Source organism: Falco cherrug, chromosome 5, assembly GCF_023634085.1.
Source record: "Falco cherrug isolate bFalChe1 chromosome 5, bFalChe1.pri, whole genome shotgun sequence".
Taxonomy (NCBI): Eukaryota; Metazoa; Chordata; class Aves; order Falconiformes; family Falconidae; genus Falco; species Falco cherrug.
Window position 1 is genome coordinate 63,709,494 of NC_073701.1, and position 23,551 is coordinate 63,733,044.

The window sequence follows — 23,551 nt, forward strand, 5'->3', positions numbered from 1 at the left end:
TTCATCCTCAAAATTCGTAACAGAGGTATTGCTGCATAGGCAGTATTAAAAAAAAAAAAAGGGAGGAAAAGAGCAGCTTTCTCTGTTAGCATGACTGTGGAAAAGGGACAGTGAATTTCTGGTTTTTACAGTATGTAGGAAAGCGAGCTTCTGAGCTGTTGATGTACTTCAGATAAATTTGTTTAAACCGCTTATATTTGTGGATACATACTGATAAATAAATTTCCAGTTTAAGTGTAGAACCATCCTTTAAAAAAACAGATTTTCAAAGTGCCAGGCAGCAGACAGCACCGAATTCCAGCTGGTTGGTGACACCTTCTGGATGCTGAGCACTTGGAAAATTTCACCTGTCATTTGGGTAATTGATGAAAAGTTGAGTTTTTCCCAGAGCCTGGCATGATCCACAGTCAGTGGCGTAGCAGTAGGAGAAAAAGGTCCAAATCTGCTGTCTCCCAGGCTTGTTCTCTGAGCTGTTATAAAAATGTTTTATACTCAGATTGCTTTTAAAACACGATGATGCAAATTTGAACACTCTGCAAATTTGACCTGTATTTATATCTGCATGTTTGGAAGAAACCCATAAAATTATTTCCATATTGTTTTCAATATATTTCCAGTTTATTATTCTGAGAAAATTTGATGCATCTGCAGTGTGCATGATCTGGCTTTCTGAAATGCAGATGCACAGCCTTGCATATCTAGTCAAATCAGTGTAGCAACTGCTTTTACAAACTACGTGACAATGTACAGCCTCCTATCTGAGAACCAGATCAGACTAAAATTGGGACTCAGTCCAAAAAATAAAATACTGCAATCAGTCTACTTACTGTGTCAGCATTCAGATTTGTTGCTGTTATATACACTGCAGGGAAAGGAAGTGGAAAATACACGCTAGCATCCAGAAACAGATTCCTGAGTCATGGAGGATGGCTGAGATGGGTGTTAATAGGAGCTGCTTAAAGGTTCCCGGTTTTGCACACACCGTATGGGCTAACAGATGTTAAAAACTATGTTCTAAGCCTCTGTGACACTAAGGAAGTCACTGCGTGACACTACAGATGCCATGTGACTTCCCTGTTTACATTCAGCCCAGCTGTAAACATCTATGAAATAGCAGCGATGGAATGATCTGCTTTTGTGTCACAACATCCTTGGGCTGTGGTTCTCAGCCTTTAGAGCTGCCCGTTGGCACCGGTGGGGGTTTGCGGAGTTCAGCGCCCTGGAAAGCTGTACTCTGAAAGCCGGTGTGTTCGGACTGGGTTGACCTCTTGCTTCAGACCGTATGTTTCCTTCCCTTCGCCTGTCCCGCTGCTATTCTCGGCTGCTGGCTGGCACCTCTCATCTGTTGGGGACATGGTGGGCCAGTGGGCATCCTGCTGCTGCACCTACCCTGCTTCATGACTCACCCCTCCAGTCCTGCATGCATGCCACTTAACCCTCTCATTTCCAGGTCCCTAGACTTAACCCTTCTGTCCTAAAATTTGCTCAGTCTGTGCTACTGGGAGAGAAGGACCCGTGCTCCTGTGTGATGCTTCTCGGATCACTGTAGGCAGCACTCAAGTGCATAGCGTGCACTGCGCAGCAGCAGGGTCACTTTGGGGTTATAACAGTAAATCTTCTAAAAGTAATCACACTTTAGAAGTGATTTAAGTGCTCAGGTTTCTGGGTGAAAGCCAATTGTCAAGGTTTAATCTGCACCCTAAAGCTCTGCTGGTAAATCTGATCTGGCAGTTCTGCCTATGTATGGGTAGAGAACCACTATTAAAATATCTTTCCTGTTACAGAACAGTGGGACCTTTAATCTCCACAACAAAAATAAAAACTTTCTAAAGGTTTTATAAAATTATTATTACACTGTAATGTGCAGCAGAATACATGGGTGGGATTTGGCTCTGATACAAAGACCAGACAGCATAACCTATGTGCACGTACGTGTCTGCAGGGGCACGAGGCTAGGATTCAGTTGCCTGCATGTTGGTGCCTTGGAGACGCCTTCGGTTACGTGGGCCATACCCATAGGGGTGGCAGGTACAACACTAGTTTTATGGGAGTTTTATGTGGGCCAGCAGGATGCTGTACGTCACCTCAAATGACAGGAGGCATAGGTGTTGTGTTTAGGCAACTAAATCTTTGCATATGTGTCCTAAGTTCCTGTTGTAATTGCTGGAGATGCAGTTTGTTGCTGACACCTAGAGATTCTGCTTGCCCAGTGGCAGACATTTATATTTGGTGGGCTGACGTGCTATCCAAATACTACTGGATCTCTAGTGATTAGACCATTGTGGGTTTTTTCTTCTTATGATGCGTAAAATCAAACAAATATGAATAATAAATAGTGTGAAATACAAGCTAGTTCACATTTTTGCAGTGAACTTCGCAGAATTTGTAATAGTAAATTGGATGCAAAGAAACTTAGTATTTTTTTATGCAGCTGGACCCCCATGCAGAAGAAAATCGTTAGACCCAAAGACAGTAACTTTTCATGAGTGTGATTAGAGCTTATTGCTTACACTTCCTGTAAAGTTTCAGTGTCATGAGCACATTTATTTATCCATTAAGCATTTTTTTTTTTTTTTGTAAATAAGAATTTTTGTTATGTTTTGCCATGGCTGACTAGTACATAGTGAGTTACTCTTTTAGGGAAGAAGGCGACAATATGTATTTTGTGCCAAAATACTGCAGCACCTAAGAAAATAGGGTTTCTGTTCTTAATTGCCGGTTTCTTTCTGTCTTTTATCCTATCTTGGTTTAAAAAAAAAAAATAATAATCAACAAGCTCATTGTGATGCTCTTGATTAGGCTTCAACAGAGATAATGAAAGTATAGTGTCCCTTTGTGAAAGGAGTTTTTAATTATTGTTAGTTGTACTTGCTAGCTTCATTTCTGAAGGGAAACGGAGGTGACCTCATCCTGAAACTTGTCAGTCTCATGCTAGTGTCATTCACTGCCTGGAAAAGAGGTTGTTTTTTTGTTTCTTGTTGCTTTTTTTTTAATGAGGAGCTATCAGCAGGCCTGATGGGCCCTGCAGTTTGGGAAATGCTGTCCAGACTGTTTCAGAGGTGTGCTTGTTTCTGAAATGTTAACGCTACAGAGCTGAGTTGTATCTTAGGAGCAGGGGACTGGCAAGAGTCTCAGACCTGTCATCTGTCCGTTCCAGTAAGGTCTCTAACAGCAGCCAGTACTAACGACTTTGGAGACTGGTGATGGAGTCCTCATAGGGGACAATTGCTGAAGGTTTGAGGGCTTATTCCTGCTCTTTCATACTAACTAATAATCTTGGAGTAAATCTAAGACTTTATTTCATAACCCTTCGCTTGGCTCTGGCATATTCTTGAGGTCCACACTTCATCTGCGCTCAGATGCAAAGAGAGGATTCCCTCACCCTTCGGCTGCAAACCATGCAGGGCAGCGGTGGTGTCACATGTCCTTGTGCGGGTGCCAATCAATTGGGACTGGTCAGTATTCCCTTGTGACCATAATGTGAATGCCTAAATATTTATAATTGGTTTAGTTCATTTAACCTCTCCGTATGTTAGGAGGAGGATGAATTAGAGTAGGTTTTTTGTCTCTCGTCACTATTCTGTATTTCTTAAGCTGTTGCCTTGTTTCATCTCAAATGAACCTGCTCTAAAATATCCTGAACTTCAAATTCCATTTTAGTTCATCCAGTGCCATCTGCCACAGTGTCTGCTACGTATTTCAGTCCTGACGAAAATCCACATTTCTCCTCCGTACGTCCGCACTCTTTTGTAAGGATGATGAGACAAGCTAAGCTGGCAAGTTGTTCCCACCTTTGTTTCCAATTATACAGCAATGTAAAGAGGCAAATTCTAACAACTTGTGTCCTTAGAGGCATTTGGATACCTAACTTGCAGTGAAATTGTTAGCAGTAAGGCTCTTGAACATCCTTGAGGCTCTGGGATGGGGTCTGTGCTCAGCTTTTGCTCAAGCAGCCTCTGGCTGACTTCTAATCATGCTATTTTGTCGGTCTCAGATGTGTATTTAAAGCTGCTGATTCTTCCTCAGCATCAAAACCATTGACTGGGAGACAGCCAGCCAGCAGGGTGCCAGCCCTACCCTCCACAAGGGAATAAGCATTCAGCTGTTTTGTTTTCTAGCCCTGGCCTGGAGAAACCGGGAAGGTCAGTGAGCTTGGTACGTTTTATGGGTGTCCTCACCACTTCGCCAGATGGGTTGGGAACCATGGGCTGGAGCTCCCAGATTGTCTCATTCTGTTGCTTTCTGCTGCTCATTAAAAGACAGAATTAAAATCTCAGTGGTGTGAGAGGTTAGGACTGTCTGAAATGGTTTTCATTCTGTAGCTCCCAGATGTTTAGGCAAAAGGAGTGTAAGTTTTCCTGAAGGAAGCCACATTTTCCAGTAAAAACAATGAACTTTGTCACCTTACAGTGACTTCGTTCAGTCCTTCCTTTGCTGTCTGTAATGTGGGGATTACGCGTGTACCTTAAAAAGATTGTTCTGAAAACTGTGGTAGTTTGTTAGCGTTTCTGCAAGCTTACCAAAATATATGTTAAATACAAGTATTCTGAAACCTGTTCATCTCCCAGGGTTGAATTTGGTGTCTTCTGCTTTGTTGGCTTTTTTTCCTTCTGTTTTTCAAAACGTGGGACTGTTCTCATTTTTTCTGTTTACATTCTTCAAACCTGAGCTACTGCACAAAGATACTGTGCATGCTGGAGGTGGGTACAGAAAGACACTCATAGGGTGTAGTTTCTGAAATGGTGGGTACCGTGTTGGGTAGGAAGGTATGTCTGGATCAGTGCTGAATAAACGCTGCTTCGTGCTGGACAGAACTGCAGGAGACTCAGTCTTGTCTCTCATTTTCACAAACTACCGTAGAAATTGTGGCCTTTCAAAGTATTCCTTGAATCGTTGGACTATGTAGTTTGACTGCCAGATTTCAAAATAGGATGAAGAACCTGTTACCTGCCATCGTCAAAGGCACTCCAGAAACACAGCTACCCCCCCTCTGTTCAGGAGAGGTACAGAGTGGTTTCTTACCGCAAGCCTGCCCCACGGCAAACATAAAGCAAAGCTGTATTCCAGGTTCAGGCTGAGTACCGTTTCCCTATGGAGGACCATTTTTCAAGCACAGGAGGAACAGCAATCGTGGCTGCTGTGGCAGGAGATGCAGAAGCCCTGCCGTGGGAGAGCAGGGTTTGTTCTCTCGTCTTTCACATCTCTACGGCTCCCCGCACTGCACCACCCTGCTTGTCAGCTGTGGGCATGGAGAGCGTTTGGCATGAAGACAGGAGACGTACCGAGGGCTGCCAGGCAGCAGCAAACGTAGTGCAGCTCCTTCTCTCGCGCCAGACAAGCTTTTGATGGCGGACTTCAGAGGCATACATTTCACGTGGGCACAACTAGTTCTTGATTTAAAAAAACTAACAAAAAAACCAAAAAAAAACCCCAACCAAGCCTTGAAACTACCCTGGGGCAAAAATAAATGAGTGCAAGAATACCAGAAGATTGAGCAACATGCTATGGACATGTTGTTTCCTTTAAGTATTCTGACTATAAATGACGTCACTTAGATAGTTTGGATGTTTGTGAGCACTACAGGGCTTGGAAAGGGAAAGCAAATTGGAAAAACACTGGGAAGCTGAACAATTTGTTTTGTTTTATGACTCTCTGGTAGTTTAATGAGGGAGCTATTACTCATGCACTGTCACTGCACATCTAGAAAATTCCTTTGGGTTTAAAAACTGGCAGGAAAAGGTAGTTTCCTAAAAACCACTGAATTAATGAGATAAAGCCCATTGCTCAGGAGTCCCTAACAGGAAGGGTCGGAGGCAGAGTTGTGCAGGACTCACAGTGTGCTGGAAATCTTCTCCACGGGGTATTTCAAAGAGCAGATAGTGCTGGCAGGGACCCAGAGCAGCAGTGCAGCAGACATGCTCAGCACCTCTCTTTTAGGACGCAGTACGATGGATTTGGGGAGGAAGAAGTTTGGTTTGACTGGGGCATTGTAGCCAATCCTTCCCCTCCATTCCCTTGTATCTGCAAATACCTGGGACTAGGGTACCGGACCCCTCCTGAAGAGACCAGGAAGGTTGTTGTACTCATGGGTGATGGTACAATATATTAGTAATATCAACGCTTGAAGCAAGGGAGCTACACTTGTGGATAAGAAAAATAATTATTTGTTGTGTGGGCTTAATTATACAGCTTGAAATGAATTTTCACAAGTTTAATAATACCTATTCCCGTGTCTTGTCTGACTTGGGACTTGCTGCTTTGTGTCTGGATTATTTTATAGGTCTGTACAGTGCAGCGTGCATGTTCAATTATTTTAGCTGTTTGTCACATCCATACAGGACGTACATTATCCTCATCTGAACTGGAAACCTAATATAACTTTTCTGACCCTGGAAAGCAGAATGAGTGCTGTTTCAGTTCAATGTTTTAGAGAATACAGTGAAGAGAGGACTGCTCCAGTCTGGAAATGAAAGTGCCTATATTCCTCACCAGCCCCCTGACACGATTACTCCCTCATAGGTTAAGTTACTGTAATTTCTTCTGCAAAAACTGCAGATAAAGCAGGGGCTGTTAGGAGGGAATTCCACAAGGAGTCTGTGAAGTGTGATGTAATGATTAGCAATAGAATTAATGAGCCACTGTAACAGTTCTGCTACAGTTCGTCTTAAATTACAGTACCTCAGACGTAATCATAGTCATTCCTTATCTTATTTCAGTGCTGTACTGTAGTCTGAATCAACTTTGTCTTTCCTCTGTGTCACTAGCCTCTCAAGCACTTCCAAAATCTTCTAATTACTCATTTTCTTTCCTCATACACAAACTTTAATCCAGACTGTTACCAAATTTCCATGGAAATACAGGAGTAACACAGGCAACGCGTATTTTAAGCTTCAGATTTATCTGTGTCCCTTGTACATGCGACATACGCTCTCTTTTGAAATACCCAGTACTGAGCTGAGACTGAAGTTTTTTACATTTGTTTCTTAAAGCGCATAGATGCCCAGTTTACATCTCTGTGCTGGATTTTTGCCCTTGGGTGTGGAACTTGCTGCCTGGGCCAGAATTAGGAAATGCTTCCCACATCTGCTGTGCGAAAGTGTTGGATCACAGTGGAGAGCTCAGTTTTCAGCAGAACAGGAACGGGACAGAATGAGATGGAGAGAAGCTGGGGGAACGCTTGCTGTTATGAAGATGGCAGGGGTGCGACATGATATAATTCTCATTATTTTGGAATAATATCAGAATAACCAGGATATAATCAGAATAACCAGCATATAAAGGGAGACACTTCAGAGGGACTTTGTTTTGTAATGTGTTAGACCAGGATTTGGGCATCAGTCGTTCTGAGGGCAGGTGCACATGGCAGTGAGTACGGGGAGCTCAGGTGGGCTCCAAAAAAAGCTTGTTCAGGTACCAGGAGTGGCATGACCATTGCAAAGAGGTGTTCAGCCTTGCATGTTGGATCTGTAGTGCTTCGATTTTCCAGGGTAGTGTGAAACCGCAGGTTGAGAAGACACAAAAAGGGGCTCTTCTGCTTTCTGGGTGGCCAGACACCAGTGAAGGTGGTGAGCACCAGTGCTGCTGTGTAGCCATGTTCTGGAAAGAGCTCTGTTGCTGGCATGGATTTAGGTGGGTTTGGGGCCTTTTCAGGGGGCTTGCATGGTGTTTAGGCTGCTCTTTGCCTAAATGGATTGCAGCAGAGTGTAGGTGAGAAGCAGGTTCCCTCACTCCAAGTGGGTCACCTTGGATTGCGAACAGCAGGTAATACCAGGCTGTAATAGGGCATGTGCTGATGCCCAAGCAGCTACTGAGTAGAGAGGTTTTATCACTCCAGGCACCTCAATTCTGCCACAATTCAGGCAGAACAAAGATGGGCCATGTGGCTGATGCCTGCAGCCTCCCTGTCTCATGGCAAGGGGCATTTGTTGGGCAGCCGTCTGCAGGGGCAGCAGCATCTTACTGCTGAGTGCTGCGTCAGCCGTTCAGTAGAAAAGCTGGGCTTCCCTGGAACTCCAGACGTGTGTGTGTTGCACTGATGCAAGAAAAAAAATTTTGGCTTGTTATTGATAGAAGCCTAACTTAGTTTTCCTGTTAATAAGGGCTTAATAGTAATCTACTAACGTGATCATGGTTCAGCTGATTTCTTTTCTTGGCTAGTGAGCATCCTTTGCTGTTTTCTCTCTGTGCTGAAAGCAAGCTGCTAAAAAGAGGCAGGCGTTGCTGAGCGGCAGATCGTACCTAACAGGGTGCTGCGCCCATCTTTGTGCTGATGCATGTGCAGTTCTGCACACTCTGCCTGATGCCACCATCCCACGCCAGTTCAGAGTTCTTGTGGCTTCTGCTTTATCCTCGGACTTCAGTATGCGGATGTATGTACATACATTCAAATAACTATTAGGTTTTACATTTAAAGACTCTTTTTTTTTTTAAACCTTACTTTGTCAAGACCTTTGCAGCTGGTGTTACACAGCACATGCTTTATTATCCCAGTCATCACTTTGACTGTTTTAACCCTTTTAAATCTTTGCAGTTGCTACAGTAGACAGTTGTGAGGGTAATCTTGAGTGGATTTCCTTGGCCGGTATTAAACCCACAAAGAAATCCAAAGTAGTTCCGTGAAAAAGGAATCTCTGGATGAAAGTGTTTATTTGCAAGGGACTGAAAGGGAGAATGTAAAATGAAAATGCAGTCCACCTGCAGAGAAATGGTTGTGGGGGAACCATGGCAGGCTGGCAGCTGCCACGTTCCTGCACCCATCGTCTCGGACCTCTTAATCACAGAACAGTTAATGCAGAATGGTCAGCCCTGCCAAGCAGGGAGCGTGCCTTGCTGGCACATGCTCGCTGCGATATGTTGTGCATTAATCGCAGTAAGGTTTGCATCCGTCTTGGTTACGATTTTGTTTTCTGCTTTCAAGTTCCCCTTTTCTCATTGTGTCTAATAAATGAAATTGAACTCACAAAATGCTCCAAAGCGACATTAGGATGTGCCTGTTAACAGAGTAGAATAAATTAATTACACGCCATGAACTAACTGAACTCATTTACTAATTGATGAATTAATTTAATCATGTCTGTTAAAGATAGGAGAACTCGAATGCTGGCAGAATAAAGAGCTAACTCTCCTCTTCACTAAATGATTAGAGTCTCTTTGGGTTTAGTTTTTCTTAGTCTAGTAATGGCCACATTTTTAGAAGTAGGAAGTTACACCAGTCGTTTGGGGTTCTCTGTGATTCTGTCCAACAGCACTTCCAGGCTGACATCTGCTTCTTGAATTCATTTCAAATTTTGACGTTTCTAGTTGTTTTTTTCTTAGACAAACATTAGTGCTAGTTCTTCATCCTTTTTTTTTCACTGATCAAACATTGAACACTGTCAGTCGTGTTGTCCAGCTAGAGATTCCATGCTGACTGGACGTCTATAATTGGGGAGTGTGTGTGTGATCTTTCTTAATCATATTCTTAGTGTACACAATAATATTCTTTCTGTGCACATTCCGCATCTTCTGTCTTCCAGGTTTCATCTGCAGGCATTTATTCCACTACAGTCTTTGTGCAGTCAAGGTCCAGATCTGCACTTCTGTGCATCATTTTATTTCTCTTCTGAGATGTTTGCCCGACCTGTGCACGTGGGAATTGATAGCAATCGGCTGCACCTCAGTACAGTTTGAACAGCCAAGGAGCTTTCTCCCATGCCAACTGGCTGTAAACACCACAAAACCAGCTTTTTATTTAAGCCTCTGTTTTAAAGCTATACCTTCGTATGATGCTTAGGGTAGACAGGCCATCAGGCTGTTAATCTGCCTTTATATCAGGTTTTAGTGTCTCATTATTCCTTATGCTTCATCTTCTTTTATGTTTCTTCTGTCTTGCTTGTCTCAGGCAGTAAACTGGAAACCAAACTGCTTTTACTCTTGTTTCATACGAAGTTCCTGGGTCAGTGTGTCTTGGTCGGTGACAGGGACCCTGCCCTGCTGCAACAGCTTTACTGTGCCCCCCTTGGAAATCACTGCAAAGGTAAATACTTACATAGATTCAAAATCTACACAGTTGCTCAGGTCCCAAAGAAAACCAAGACTAGAAACAGAACTTCATCCTTTTGTGGTTTAATGCTCAAATTATGAGATGCTGACCTCATTCTGTAGCTTCAAAAGATGGAGCCAGTGATGGGGAGGAGACTAGGAAGATGACAAGTAAGTTGCAGCAAAAGGGATATATGTATGTTAGGTTTTTCTGATAGATAGGGACATATGTTTCTAATGCAACTAAAGTTGTTCAGTAGCTGTAGTAGGTTAAAGCAAAAATTATTTGCAAAATAAAATTACTTTAAAAATCCACCTTCTCCCCATCTCTTGCTTGGCTGTGTTTTAATACGTGGAGCATTATGTTGTGATCGTCTAATTAGTTCTGTAATTTTCATGGCATATGCCAGCATCAGTGTTTATTATTGAAACACGATGTCTGTTTTTATCTTGATGATGTGTTTTGTCCTGTAACAGTAGTCAGATGCATGAACTGAGTAGTAAAAGGGGTTGAGGAGTAAGGATCAGTAAATACTCGAAGCTGTGCACGGCCGGGTGGGTGTAATCAGTTCCAGCGCTGCCAGATGCTTGCCAGTTGATCCGGATGACCCTTGCTCAGCGTGCAGTGAAGATCCCCCTCCTAGCTCTTCCAGTGTCTAGCACAACTTGGAGGGCATTGATCAAGCCTGAAAACCTTGAGGTAAATCTGCCAACCCTCTCTCTTCAAAGCCAGAAGAAACAAACTCCTTTCTTAGGTGGCGTAGCCTGGCCTAACCGAAAAGATGAAGAAACGGAGGGGCTGTGTGACTGCCAGGTGGTTGTGCTGCTTCTGCCAGTTGTGGAGGTGGGCAGTTCTGGAGGGTCTGCACAGCTCTGGGACCCTGACCCTGGCAGTAGCCCAGGGGAGCTGCTTGGTGGCCTCCTCTGCCACGATGGCCAGTGTCAACTGGCTGTGTTCCTGTAACACTTTTTCATTCTGTAGTAATACAGCATGATCCAAAATGGAACCAAACAGGTGAAAACGTACCATAGCTGTGTGACCTTCTTCTGCCTTTATGAGGGGAAGCTAAAGTGGAAATGCAAACATGCATTGAAATAAATCATTTTATAAATGCCAGGTGCTAATCTCATGAGCACGCCTTGCATATGCCAACGGAGGAACAGGTTGGTTGAGGGAAAACCCACTTATAAATATGTGCAAATGGAATGGTAAATAGTTTCGAGTTTCAGTAAATTCATGGAATATGCTCTTTGCATTGGTTATGTTTCCTGCTATGAAGTATGGAGTGTAAATATATCTGGCATATATTGTTTGTCACTGTGCAGCGCCAGTATGTAGGAAATGGGTATCTTGAAAAATATGATTTCTGATTGCTTCTTCAATCTAACAAAGAAGGTTCAAAGGTTTTTTGTTCAGGTCTGAAAATATTCCTGGGTTGGGGTTTGGTGGGAGTTTGAGGGGGGGGGTTGTTGGTTGGGTTTTGGCTGTTGGTGGGTTTTTCTCAGTCTCATACATGATGGGAAGAGTAAAGGATATTTGTCTTGAGCTAAAAGATGCTCTGCAGCCTGTTTGTCAGGTGTGGGAATTCACTTGGGATTAAAAACAATCACATTTGAAGTGGTCTGATCGAATTTCCTATCCCTTTTAATTGCTATCTTTTTTTTTTTCTAAGTGACAATTTTGCTTTCACTTCCTCTTCATTAATTGTGGAGTCTTTCAAAGTACTAAGAATCTGAGTTTGTGTTACACCAGAAAAAAAAATACAGGCTAAGAAATGCTTTCATGTATGTTTATTGTTATTTTTAAAAGATACCTGACAGCAGTCTCTCCAGGTCACATTTCATCCTTCGATAAACTACCACAGTCGTTTATGTAGCAATGTAAATGAATCCACTGCTGAAGATAAATAGAGGGGCAGAGAAGTTGCAGGCGCCTGGTTTTAAGAGCTCACTTTGTAGAGACATAAGTGGCTGCGATACAATGCACGGCACAAGAATATAAACAGTAGGTGTAGTTTTTGAGTGCTTCATGACAGGGGCATTTCTGTTCAGCACTGGGATTAGCACTTCTATTGAAACTTACATAACAGCTACGTTGCCAGGGTGGTTTCTAAAAATGATGCTCATCGCTTTTCAGATTCCAAAAGCTTTTAAGTCAGAAGAAGTATTTTAAGCTAAAGAAATATAATTTTTTTTCCCTCCCCTAATGATCTTCAGTTTTCTCCTGGACCCCAGCGAGATACTTCTGCACATGTGAGACAGCAGTGGGAATGAAAAGATGGTTTTGCAATATAAAGACACAGACAAGCAACAGTGAACTTTGTGGTGGGTGGCTACTTCATTAACGTACCTTTGTTAACGTACCTTAGAAAACAACAGGAAATTATGTTGTTACAGTTGTCCTGTGTGATTTCTAAAGTATAGCGTTTGCTGCTGTTATCCAGCAAATCATGAATCCCCTTGGGCAAAAGCCCCCTATATTCCTGCCTATGCTGCCCCAAAGATTGCTGTTTAACAGAAGAGCAGTCAGCTGCTATGGTGATGGGCACAGGGTGGGAACAGGGACAGAAATAGAGATGAGGCTGAAGCCAGACTATTCCTGCTTCCTTATGGTTTCAGTAGCCCTTTCTGAATGTGATGATGACTGATTTCGAGGAGTTAGCAGGTTATTTCGCTGTTTTCCTGCCTCAGATTCTCACAAATAACACAAAATAATACTCAGGCAAAAAGGCCAATGGGATAACTCAAATGGATAATGTTTGTACAGGACTTCATTTAATTCCCTGCGGTGCCAGCTTGTGCCCGTTGTGCTTGAATTTGGATGCACAGAAATCTGCCTCCTCCCATATGATTTTAAGTCAGTTTTTGGTGATGCATAATTCATATGCTGAAGCCTTTGTCACAGAAACATCTTACTGTTTTTCCCCCCAGCTTGATAAGCCTGCTTTTGTATTTTTAGGATTTCTGTTACCTAATAATCCTCCAAATCAGCCAGAAGAGGTTTCAAAAGAGAGCTGGGAGTAAATCTGAGACAACTTGTACGTCAAGGGTATTGCAGTATGCAGTAGGTGATTCTCTGGCACCTGCTATTTGCAGATCCCTCACCCACAAAGAAACACTCCCTGGTGGCACAGGGGCCTGCCACGGCCACGGAGGTGGTGTGTAGGTGGACTGCGCCTCAAGGCACTCTGCTGGGAAGTTTGTAGACCAATTTGGGTATATCTTGCCTGGAATGTCTACACATACACTTCTGCACAAAACAGAGAGAGCAGTTTCTTCCGATGAATTTTGCAGCTCTAATTGAAAATTACTCCATCCATAGAGAACGTGGTGCCCGCGTTCTAGTGCTGGGCTTAGTGGTAAGCCTGGATTGTTTTGACTGGGAATGCACTCACTTAAGTTCAGATCGTGAGGAGCTGTACCTTGGCTGGGAGCCTGTATATGAGGCTGGAGGGAGAGAGAAGTGATTATAAAGTTGCGTTTTAATTTACCTCTTTGAAGACCAGCACAAAGAGGGGACTAATTCAAACGGCTTTTGGTATTATTCTTTTTTTTTTTTTTTTCAGATTCTGAGGACCAACCTGTCAATAATGAATTGTTCCAGAAATACACGGAGAAAAATTGTACATGGTGGAGGCTGTTTTTATTGAGGTATAGCACATCTGCTGTGTCCCTCCTTGGCATCGGCTGGGATTGTGAATATATTGTAGCCATCAGACCTTTCCTGTTAGAAGCTTTGAGAAGCTTCTAAAATTGAAAAGATAAATGTATTGTGCATACATAACGGATAAATTTGACATTGCACTAGTGGGAATACCAGTCTGTTGGAGGGCTGTTCGCTTGTTCCCGAGGAATGTTCCCCAGGTTGCTTACTTGGTAGCTCTTTTCAGTACGGCTCAACAAAGCCTAGGAAGGAAGGTGAGGTATGTGAAGTACTGTCATCAGTGTAGGAAATCTTGACAGTAATAGTTTTGCCATGTCATTAATTTCCTCCCAAGTGACCTAGATACTTTCTCTTCTTCCCTGTTTATGTCAAGCTAGCACAGACCTTCTGATCATACTAAATTCCAGCTGTGGAGGCTTTGATTGTTTCTTGCACATTCCCAGTTTTAAGATAAAAAAATTGTTCAGCAAGAAAAATTTAAATGGGAAAATTCAAGCAGCAGTCCTACATGGAAAGTTGGACCTTTTACAAAAACCTAGTAAAACTTGAGTAAGAATCTTAATGTTTGGTGTATTGATTTTCTTGTGAAAGTTCAAGAACTGTGTTTCGTTGCAGGCTGAAGCTCATCTCAACTTCTTATGACCAGCTGCGCAGGGGAGATGGGATTTGATGCTATCCAAGGTGTAATTCCACAGTTCATGTCTTTTGTTAGTGCCAGCTTAATAAGTTTCTGCCTACTCTCAGCCGTTCATTTCCAGCTCAGCAGCAAGGCAGTACCATCTCTTTTCCTGACTGGAAACCAGATGACTGAAAATAACCTCAGTCAAGAAAAGAAACACTTTTTTTTTTTTCTTTCTTCTCTTAGAATTAGAATCATTTGAATGAACTCGTCTATAGCATGGCCCGCAGGCAGTTGTACCAGGGCAACTGAAGGTGACATGAACTGCAGCATCAGGGGCAGCAGTGGGTGGTGGACAGTTTCCCATTGTTAAGTGATCTTGCCGTCATCAAATATCTGCTCTGGGACCATATCCTGGATGAAGGGGTTTCCACAGTATTATTTATTAAACTGCTGCATTTTATTTTATTATTTTTTTTCATTTCATTTTATTAAGAAAGTGTAACATCTTCTTGCTTGGGCAGGTTTTTTTTCTCAAGGAGATAAACCATGTCTGTGAGAAGTCAGTCAGATTTGTGGACAGCCATGAATGTCAATAAAGTCTTGGCAAACACAGTACGTATTTATTCAGCCTTGCAAATTAAAAACATTTTTCCTGCTTGTTTAGTGAAGGGAACAAAAAAAGACAAATTACATAGTGGGTGAGCTCTCTTGATAGTTGGAATTCATTAAGCTGGTGGCAAAAACGCTAGGGGATTGATGGTGCAGAAAAATAAGAGATGAAGCAGCTTTTCCCCCATAGCTGTGTGGTTTAAGTTCAAGTTGAAAATGACTGAAAAAAAATCCCTTAAAGACATGTGTAACTGACTTCACAGTCTCAGTTTCTATCTTGGTAGGCAGATCTTCCTCACTGCCGTTAGTATTAATTGGTTTTTCATCTGACAGACAATTTCTCAATGGTTCCTCGATCTTCATCATGCCATAGGGTGTCTGCAGCAGCTCATAAATGAGATACATGGCCAAGCATTAAGTGGGAAGTTTGCACAATCACTTCCTGTGCTATAGCCGTTCTGTGAACAGAGGCTTTCTGCAGAGTTGTCAAGCTGTCACCTTTCCTTGGTTCCACGTTTTATTTAAAAAAAAAAAAAACTAAAAAGTTACAATAAGTTGAGCAGTTTGTCAGATGTAACATACTTGCAGGCTATTGTCTGCAAATTACAGGCTGATTCGGTCTTTGAGCCTGTCATAGATAGATCATAAAGCTGTCATAAATAAAGCTTTAACAAAATCCATTTGCTCGGCTCCTGTTACGGCAGAGCCTGGAAAGGAAGCAATGAGACTTACTTTTCACAAATTTCCTGTACAGGATCAGTAGTGCAGTTGGAAGTCTTTCCAAGTCGCACCCAGTAGATGTTCTGATTATCCCTGATTAATGTGAAAAAATGCCCACAATTGTCATCTGCAGCCAAAGATGGGATCACAGTTCACATATTATTCCGAGTGCTTAACTGCAGGAATTCAGCACTGGGAGAGAGAGGGTTACCTGGTAGGTGTTTGAATGCAGCTAAACCACCTGTAAATTATTCAACAGCAAAACAAAGCCATTGTAAACTCTTAATCTTGCAGTGGTTTAATTGCAGACAAAACTTTTACTTACGTAAGTAATCCCATCAACATCAAATAAAAATATGTGAATTAGGAAGTATTTAAGATGAGGGCTTGAGTCAATGACATGTCATTCCCGTAATTTTCCCTGGAGGATTACAGAACAGTGTTAGTTTGTATCTACAGAAACAAAAATGTAATCAGAAACTCATCCGTCTAAAATTTTTATCTAAGTCTGTGAATTGTGGGTTTGCTCTTCCTATTTCCCAAGCTCTTGCTTTTCTGCAAAGTAGGTGGGTAAATGTAAAGATTTTATCTCATCTGTTCCTCCTCTTCCTTTCCAGTTAAATGAGAAAATTGCTGTCAGCTTTTCTCATCATTAAATCTAGGAAGGACAGAACAGTTCAAGATTTGAAAACGTTCTAAAACTTACAGGACCTAATTAGGAAGGAGACATCTTGGAGAAGTACAATAGCGCTCTAGCTGTGGTTCATTGTTTTTCCAATTTAGGAATGACAGTTTACAGCCCTAATACAAGAGTGTTTCTCATTATCTGTTTTCTAGAAACATTCAGAGTTATTACAAGTTTTGAAAGATGCTTTCTTCAAAAGTGCAAATGATAATAAATGGAAGAATTTGCTCCCTGGATAGTCAGATGGAGATGCTGTGGTCTGCACCCATTCTAGGGCTGTGGTCAAGACAGAGCCGCAGCTGGACCTCAGCTTCAAATCCCATGTACATCACGAATGCAGCTGTACAGGAAAAGATTCTGTAGTATGATTTAGCGTTGCCTTGTCCAAGGAAAATCATGGTTGTGAGGTGTCGTGGCTTTCCTTGTTTCACAGATGGCTTTCAGGTTTCTTGGACTTGCTCATTAAGATTTTCTTGGAAAGCAGTGTGTTCGCGATGCTGTTGACAGATACCCTCGTGGGAACTGTCCACACTGCTTTTGAGATTTCTCTCCTCTATCTTCAGCCATCTAGAAGTTCAGTTTCTAGTCTAAGCTAGTTGGTTTTGTTGTCATTGTGGTCAATGAAGAACGAGATGCATCTCTGGAGATGATGAAACCTTAGAGACACGTAATTGGGTAGGTGTTCTACATGGTTTCCAGCCCCCTTCGGAGCAGGAGTTGGAGAATATTTGGCTGTCTTCAGGAGACCACAGATGGGTTCATTTTGGGCGATAGTTGTAGTCAGCTAAAATCAGCTTTCACAGGACTTGCAGAGGCAGGTACAGTGCACCCGAGTGTGTTAAACTGCAGGAGGGGACAAGTAAGATGCTTTGCTGTGCTTGAATATGCTACAGCAAGGCAAAGTCTGAGGCTTTTGCATGGCTTGGGGGAACAGTTCAATCCTGCCCTCACTTACAGCTGGTTTATGTTAACCATGCTAAAGCCGTTGGCATTTCTTGTGCCCGCATGGATGATTCCCAGCCAGCTGTATGCTTGGGGCAGAGCCTGAGGATATGTGCACGAGCACAGCTCTGTCCTGCTGCTCCTGCCCGAGCTGCTTCCTGACTGCTGTGCTCCACACAGACACTTTCTGGACAGCAAACCTGCATAATGAATCCAACACTGATGTGGCCTGGCATAGTTAGAGCTCTCCCAGTAACTGCCCGCTTTCAGAGGCCCAGCCTACTCCGTTTGGTTGTTTTCCTTAAAACAAAGTTGTCTTACACCCACGTCAGGCACGCTGTCTCATTGTGCCTCCCCTCTGCCCTGCCACTGAAAGACGCTGCTTCTTGTGCTGGTGCTGGTGCTGTTGCTTGAGGGCATCCGTCCCGTGCTGCCAGGCTGTGCTGTCCCTATGGAGTACTTCCCAGGACACATCACCGTGGCCCTGGCTGAGCCGGGTAGCCTGCACGGACATTCACACTTGACATTGTTCGGCAGATGTGATTGGGATATGTTTGTCCTGCCAGATGAGATGAGAAAGGTACAGAGAGGTTCCAGAAAAAAAATAGATCTTTTCGAAGGGAGTAAATTGCCTAGAACACACTCCAGTAGCAGACTTCCAGGAAAAAAGCCTGTGTCAGACTTCCAAGAAGTAGTGCTGAGCCCAGGTGGTAAGTGCTAGATCAGAGTAGTCCGTAATTGATGCAGCCCTTCACGTGGGGTTCAGGCACACGCTGCTTCTCTAATACTGCAAATACCCCCTCCGCGAGAGCTAGCAGAGGGGTGAGCTGCTTTTCAGGCTATCCACGTGACCTGCTGAATGAATATTCAACATCTAGGCATTAATAAGTAGCTTCTGTCACATGCTAGTATCTGCTGCAGCAGTTAAAAATAAGGTGTGTGAACATCTTGCAGGAGACCTTTCCCACCTTGTTTTGCTGTCACTAGAGGGAGTTCGCAGCAGTGCTTCCCTTACTGATTCATTTGGTGGTAGTCATGCTGTGGGCAGACGTCAGCAGACACAATGTGTTAACAGAAGACAGTAACAAAAGTAGGATGAAGATGCTTCTTCCTGCTTAAACCCTTGTACTTGTTGTCCAATCTCGACTAACAATATTCTTCAGAGTGACGCTGCTGTAAGCACTTCTCTTTCTGTTGGTAGCACTGTAATAGAAAACAGAAATGACCGTTTGGTGACTCAAACCAAAATCGAGGGTAAGAATAAGAAAAGAGCATCAGCTATGTATTAGGAAAAATAAAAACCCGACATGGATAGGTATTCTTCTGTGGCATTTCCAATTTATTGTTACAGGAATATCATCCCAGCTAGAAACAAGCTCCCTCAGGAAGCTGGTTTCATATGGTGGTTTAGATTTAACTATTCATTGTCTAGCACCATTTGAAATCAGTGTTCTTGGAGGAAGAATGCCTGCCTTCGTCAGTGAAACAGATCCTCGACAGCCTCGGTGGAAAAGAAGGTCAAGATCTTCGTTGCGTGCTTCTGCTGGCACGGTTAGCTCCGCCAGCCAACGAAGTCCCTTGGTTGGCTTGGACTGCAAGGTCTGTGGCAGAGATGGCCCTGGGGAGAGCAATGCCATTTGTGGTTTTAAAGGCAGAAATTCTGCTGTAATACTGCTGGGCAACGGCATGTTTATAGTATTTGTAGGTGGTGAACCAAAACTTTGGAAAGAGAGGACTTACAAGACAAACAGTGCAAAAAAGTGTAATACTTGGTGCTTGTTGTTCATGCACCAACTAGTAAATCTAGTACAAACAACTACTTTGTACAACACAGTGAGGAATAAAGGCAAGAACTTCATTTGCTCCACTTGTATTTTCAGCTCCAAGCCTGTTGCAGCCTTACATAGATAACATTTTTGTTAGTTCTTTACCACCCTTTTATGTACCTTGTACATGTGTCACACAAGACACACACGAGAATGTAAAGCAGATAATTACAGATTTAAGCACTGGAAGTTCTGGATGCTCTTTGCATCCTTGGTGCGTGTTTGCTTTTTCACTGTGATATGTTTGGCAGATACGAGCATGCTTATTTGTTTTGTGTGACTTAACTTGCCGGTGTTCAGGTTGCAGGTTGATGGCTGGATACGCTTGTTGTAGTTAATGGAAATGACCAGCACCAGCATCTGTGAGAACTGGACTATACATGGTTAGTCCGGTTGTCCAAGGCTATTGAAATTTGGATAAATATTAAGTCTTTTACCATATTAAAATATGTGTGTAGCTGGTGATTGTTTTTTCAAAAGGTTTCACTTTCTAAACCCTTGTTTTCTCATCAGTGTTTTAATAATTATAGTATTTTTTTAGTGAGTAATGCCACAGAGGTAATTAATTAACACTTTTCAAGTATTTGGGGATCCTCCAATGTAAAATACTACCCAATACTATCCAGCACTCACCTCTTCATCCTTGCAGATCTCAGTAGCCCCTTTAGAGGATGACTGATTTCTTTTGGTGTTCAGAGTCAATAATATTTTCTAGCACCATTTGAAATCGGTTATAGTGATTGGGGAATTGCTCCTTGTGAATTTTATACAAGAGGCTCCAAAGAGAATCTTTAATGCTGTTATCTAGGACTGAAAACAGGAAAGTGTGTTATTTTAGTGAACAGAGTTGCCGAATGCAGAAAAACACTACACGCTACGACTCTAGTGTTGTTAGGTGCTTTTATGTAGCTGGAGATATTTTCCTAGAAGAAAATACGGTCTCCAGTAGATAAGAATATGTAAAATATGTAACATGAGGTCTTGATTTAGGTTATCTGCATAAAGATGATGACTTGGAATGGTTTGGAAAGCCATACAGTACTGAGAGTGAAGATAAAGAGGGATGATTTTCCCAATGAGAATAATCAGCGTGGACTTAAAATGAAAGAAAAAACTCCCGCCCTGTTGGTTTAATGATCTGTCTGTGAGGTATGAGGAAATAAAAAGTCAGCAGCAGCAATCCTTCCAATCTGCAGTTACCGTACTCCGGACATGCTGAAAGCGAGATCTTGTGAAAGATTTCGTTGCCAGCCTGAGAGCTTTTTGCATTCTCCTCTCTTACACTCTCTTAACAGTGTAAGCCACAAAAAAACCTGAGTCATCTTCCCAAGGATGTTAAAATACCTTTTTGTTTTCTCCAAAAATCCAGCTCTTCAGAGGAGCAGAACTGGCCAGAGAAGGAGAGTCGAAGTGTGGGTCTTGTCCCCACTTGCAGCAGGATCTCGGTAACTGTTAATTTCTGAAAATCATCCTTCAACCAGCTTGTCATGCTGCATCCAGCTTCAGGGGAGCTATTAACGCAGACCCACCTACAGCCACAGCCAGCCGTCCCTCGCAGAGGATGTGTTCCTGGATGGACGGGTGAGAACAGCATATGTGCTGCCTCTCCCCATCGCTCCACACGGGGAAACTAAAAACCAGCTACAGACTGCAAACAACCGGAGCAGCTTCTGAGTAGTCAGGGGCATTTCTAAGCTTGTGACTGGTTGTTAGCAGCAAATTTGATTTTCCTGTTCCCCCCACCACCCTCTGACTTTTTATCAGTGTATGCTCCTGTTACTCTTTAGTTCTGTTTAACTAAGAAGGGATCAGATAATGACAAGCCAAAGGAGACTCTATGTGAAAAGTACTTGGCCTCTTTCTTGTCTCTCGCATCTATTTGTGAAATCCACCCTCGTGATTTGTTTGTCTTTTTTTATAGATGAAACTTGCAGAAGTGAGTAGTACTGTGTTCAGTACAAAAGACTCTAGGTTAGCCCTTAAATTAATACAAAAATGATTAAAATATTGAAAATGCAGAATGGCTAGTAGCATTTGTTTTGTTTGTTTTGGTTTTTTTTCAGTATGATGCAGAGAGCTGACACCTGCCCCCATACATATTTTAGTGGGTTTTGACAGATGTTCTTGTCGAGGTTAAAAGCTGTACAGAATTAAGTGCTGTGTTCTGGAAATGTGGCTTACAAATAATGGTCGTGTTTTAAGTACATCCACTGCTTGGGTAGCTCCTGTAGAGACCACTGCTTAAATGATTTCATGTGTGAAGACCTTGAAAGAGCAGATGGATTCATTTGGAGTTTAGCTGCTTGTACCCTGTCAAGGTAGGATCTAAATGTCTAGACTTCTTTAAGTTACAGCAGCTTGTTAGCACAGAAACTGATCTTAAGGTAAGAATTGATTACAAGGTAATACAAAGTGATCGCACAAAAACAGCTGATGGAGATTACTGAAGTTTTTATTATTTCTATTGAAAAGTAAGAGGGTTTTAAGCTGTAGCAATGTTCTCTGCATCATATAACAAGAAAAGGGAGCTGCCAAGTGCTTGGATCTCGTGAAAGGCTTTTCAGACACGAGTACTGTTGCTCGTGTGCCCATGTGCTTACAGGGCTGTGTCCTGTTTCAGGTTGGATCTTTGATACAGCAGCAAGGAAAGAAACGATGAAAGAAGGTGAGAAGGAAGGAAAATGCTTCATGAAAACAAACATTTAAGTGTAAAATACACGTATGAGGAAGTGAGAACCATGTGTAATGTGTGTCTCTTTTTTTTTTTTTTTTTTTTTTTTTTTTTTTTTAATAGTCTTTGCTCTCAGCTCTTGGCCTTCTTAAAAAGTGAAGCTACTAGAACAGAGTCTTCCCTGTCACACAGCCAGGATTAGATGCAAAACGGTGCTTACAAAAATGGCACCAGTCTCAAAACGCTGATCAGGTACCAGCATATGTAGCGTGTATCTGCACTTGTTTGCAAGTCTGCTCCGTCCTCCTGCTTGGTACCCTGCAGCAATTGCGAAATGTAATGTGCAGGGAGATTGCTTCTTGGTCAGCAAGGTTTGCCTAGTTGCTGGTCTTCTGGAACAGTGTTAAAATGAACTAAACACTTGGACTAAGCCTAAAACAGGGCTGGAAGTCAGCTACTGCTCTTCCCCCAAACTCACTTCTGGACTAACAAAAGGTGCTTGATGGTGGGCTGAGAGGGAGAGAAGGGTAATTTATATCAGGAAATTTTTAATACAAACGTATTTTGGAAATGACTTGCAGTGCACCCTTTTTGGGTCAGTGAGGCATTAATCTGATCCATTTTACTACACCAATCCTAAATTTAAATTGTTACATTAATTTGAATATTCTGTGATCTTGAATCAGTCTCAAAATGTCTGGCTTCTGTGTAAGGGAGTTCTGTGAAATCCGTTTGGGAATCTGGGGGGCAAATACCCTGATGATGTTGAATAGGAGCTTGGGATGATGGGCGTGGAGAATGGCAAATAAATTGAGGGTCAGAACTGTAATTTGCAGCAGCTTAATCCTTCTGTTAATTGATGACACGTGCAGGCATAAAATGCTTATAAAAGAGTGGATCAGGAATAAGACAAAACTGTGATACTCTAACAAGATGCTTTGTGATTTCTTCAAGGCAGTTTCAGACTTGGTAGCCAAAGATGACCTGCTTGTGAGGGGACAGTCACGTCCTAGGCACACACACGTAATGGACGGTGGAGGTACAAGTGGAGTAAAGCCAGGGAGTGTGGCGTTTGCTGCAGCCTGGTTGAGGCCTGCTGAGACCTTGCAAAGTACGAAACAGCAGAGGCTTATGTTGGCAGAGCTTTGCTACGCTGTAAAACAGGCTGTTAAAGCTCACAGCAATTTAAAGATGCCAGGAGAGCAAATTCTTACTTGTTTGGGTAATCCTAACAAAAATAGCGTTAAAATTTCTGGATCTCTTATCTGGTAGAGCGGATCCAGTGAGGACACAAGAGGTTTTCACTTCACGTGTGTTGTTCCAGATGCTGTACTCTTGTAGAGAGCTGTCCTGTTTTCTGACCAGTTCAGCAGACTGGCGGCTTCTGTGCTCCAGCAGTGCACATCAGATGCTGCAGGTGCACGTGCCCTCAAAATGTCCAGAGCTTTTGGGTTCCAGGCACAAAAGCTGGACCAGCTATGTGCCCCCACCTCTGCCGCTGAGCAGCAAGAGGATGTTGTAAATGTTCAAACCGGTCAGTGTAGCGCTTACAGACATTTGCTCGGAAGCTGTTCCTATTCAGCTCCTTGAAATCAGTGGCAATAATTTTTTTCCTGTAACTTTCTCACCCTTCTCCTTTTGCTCTCCTGCGACAGCCCACGGCGAGATGTGTGGCTGCCTGCCCTGCTGCCCGGATTGCTGTGTGTTTGAGTCATGTTACGTGCAGCTCCTGTTTGTGCTGCCATCTCAGCATCATGGTGTCACTTCTCAGGGTTCCCTCTTTGGAGAACTT

General features: G+C 42.8%; 1 long non-coding RNA gene across 13 annotated transcripts in view; it reads left to right on the forward strand.

The window, feature by feature from the left end:
- LOC106631764 (uncharacterized) overlaps nt 1-21,819 on the forward strand; it is a 132,424-nt gene extending 110,605 nt beyond the window's left edge. For 11 of the 13 annotated variants that reach the window (XR_008732410.1, XR_008732400.1, XR_008732407.1 and 8 more), the window contains 3 exons: nt 13,587-13,671; nt 14,300-14,918; nt 20,458-21,819. This is a non-coding gene — a long non-coding RNA (uncharacterized LOC106631764). Of the gene's footprint in view, nt 1-9,880; nt 10,016-13,586; nt 13,672-14,299; nt 14,919-20,457 lie in introns of all 13 variants that reach the window. The other 2 variants (XR_008732402.1, XR_008732404.1) reach the window with 1 other exon arrangement.
- Nucleotides 21,820-23,551: the final 1,732 nt, after the last annotated feature.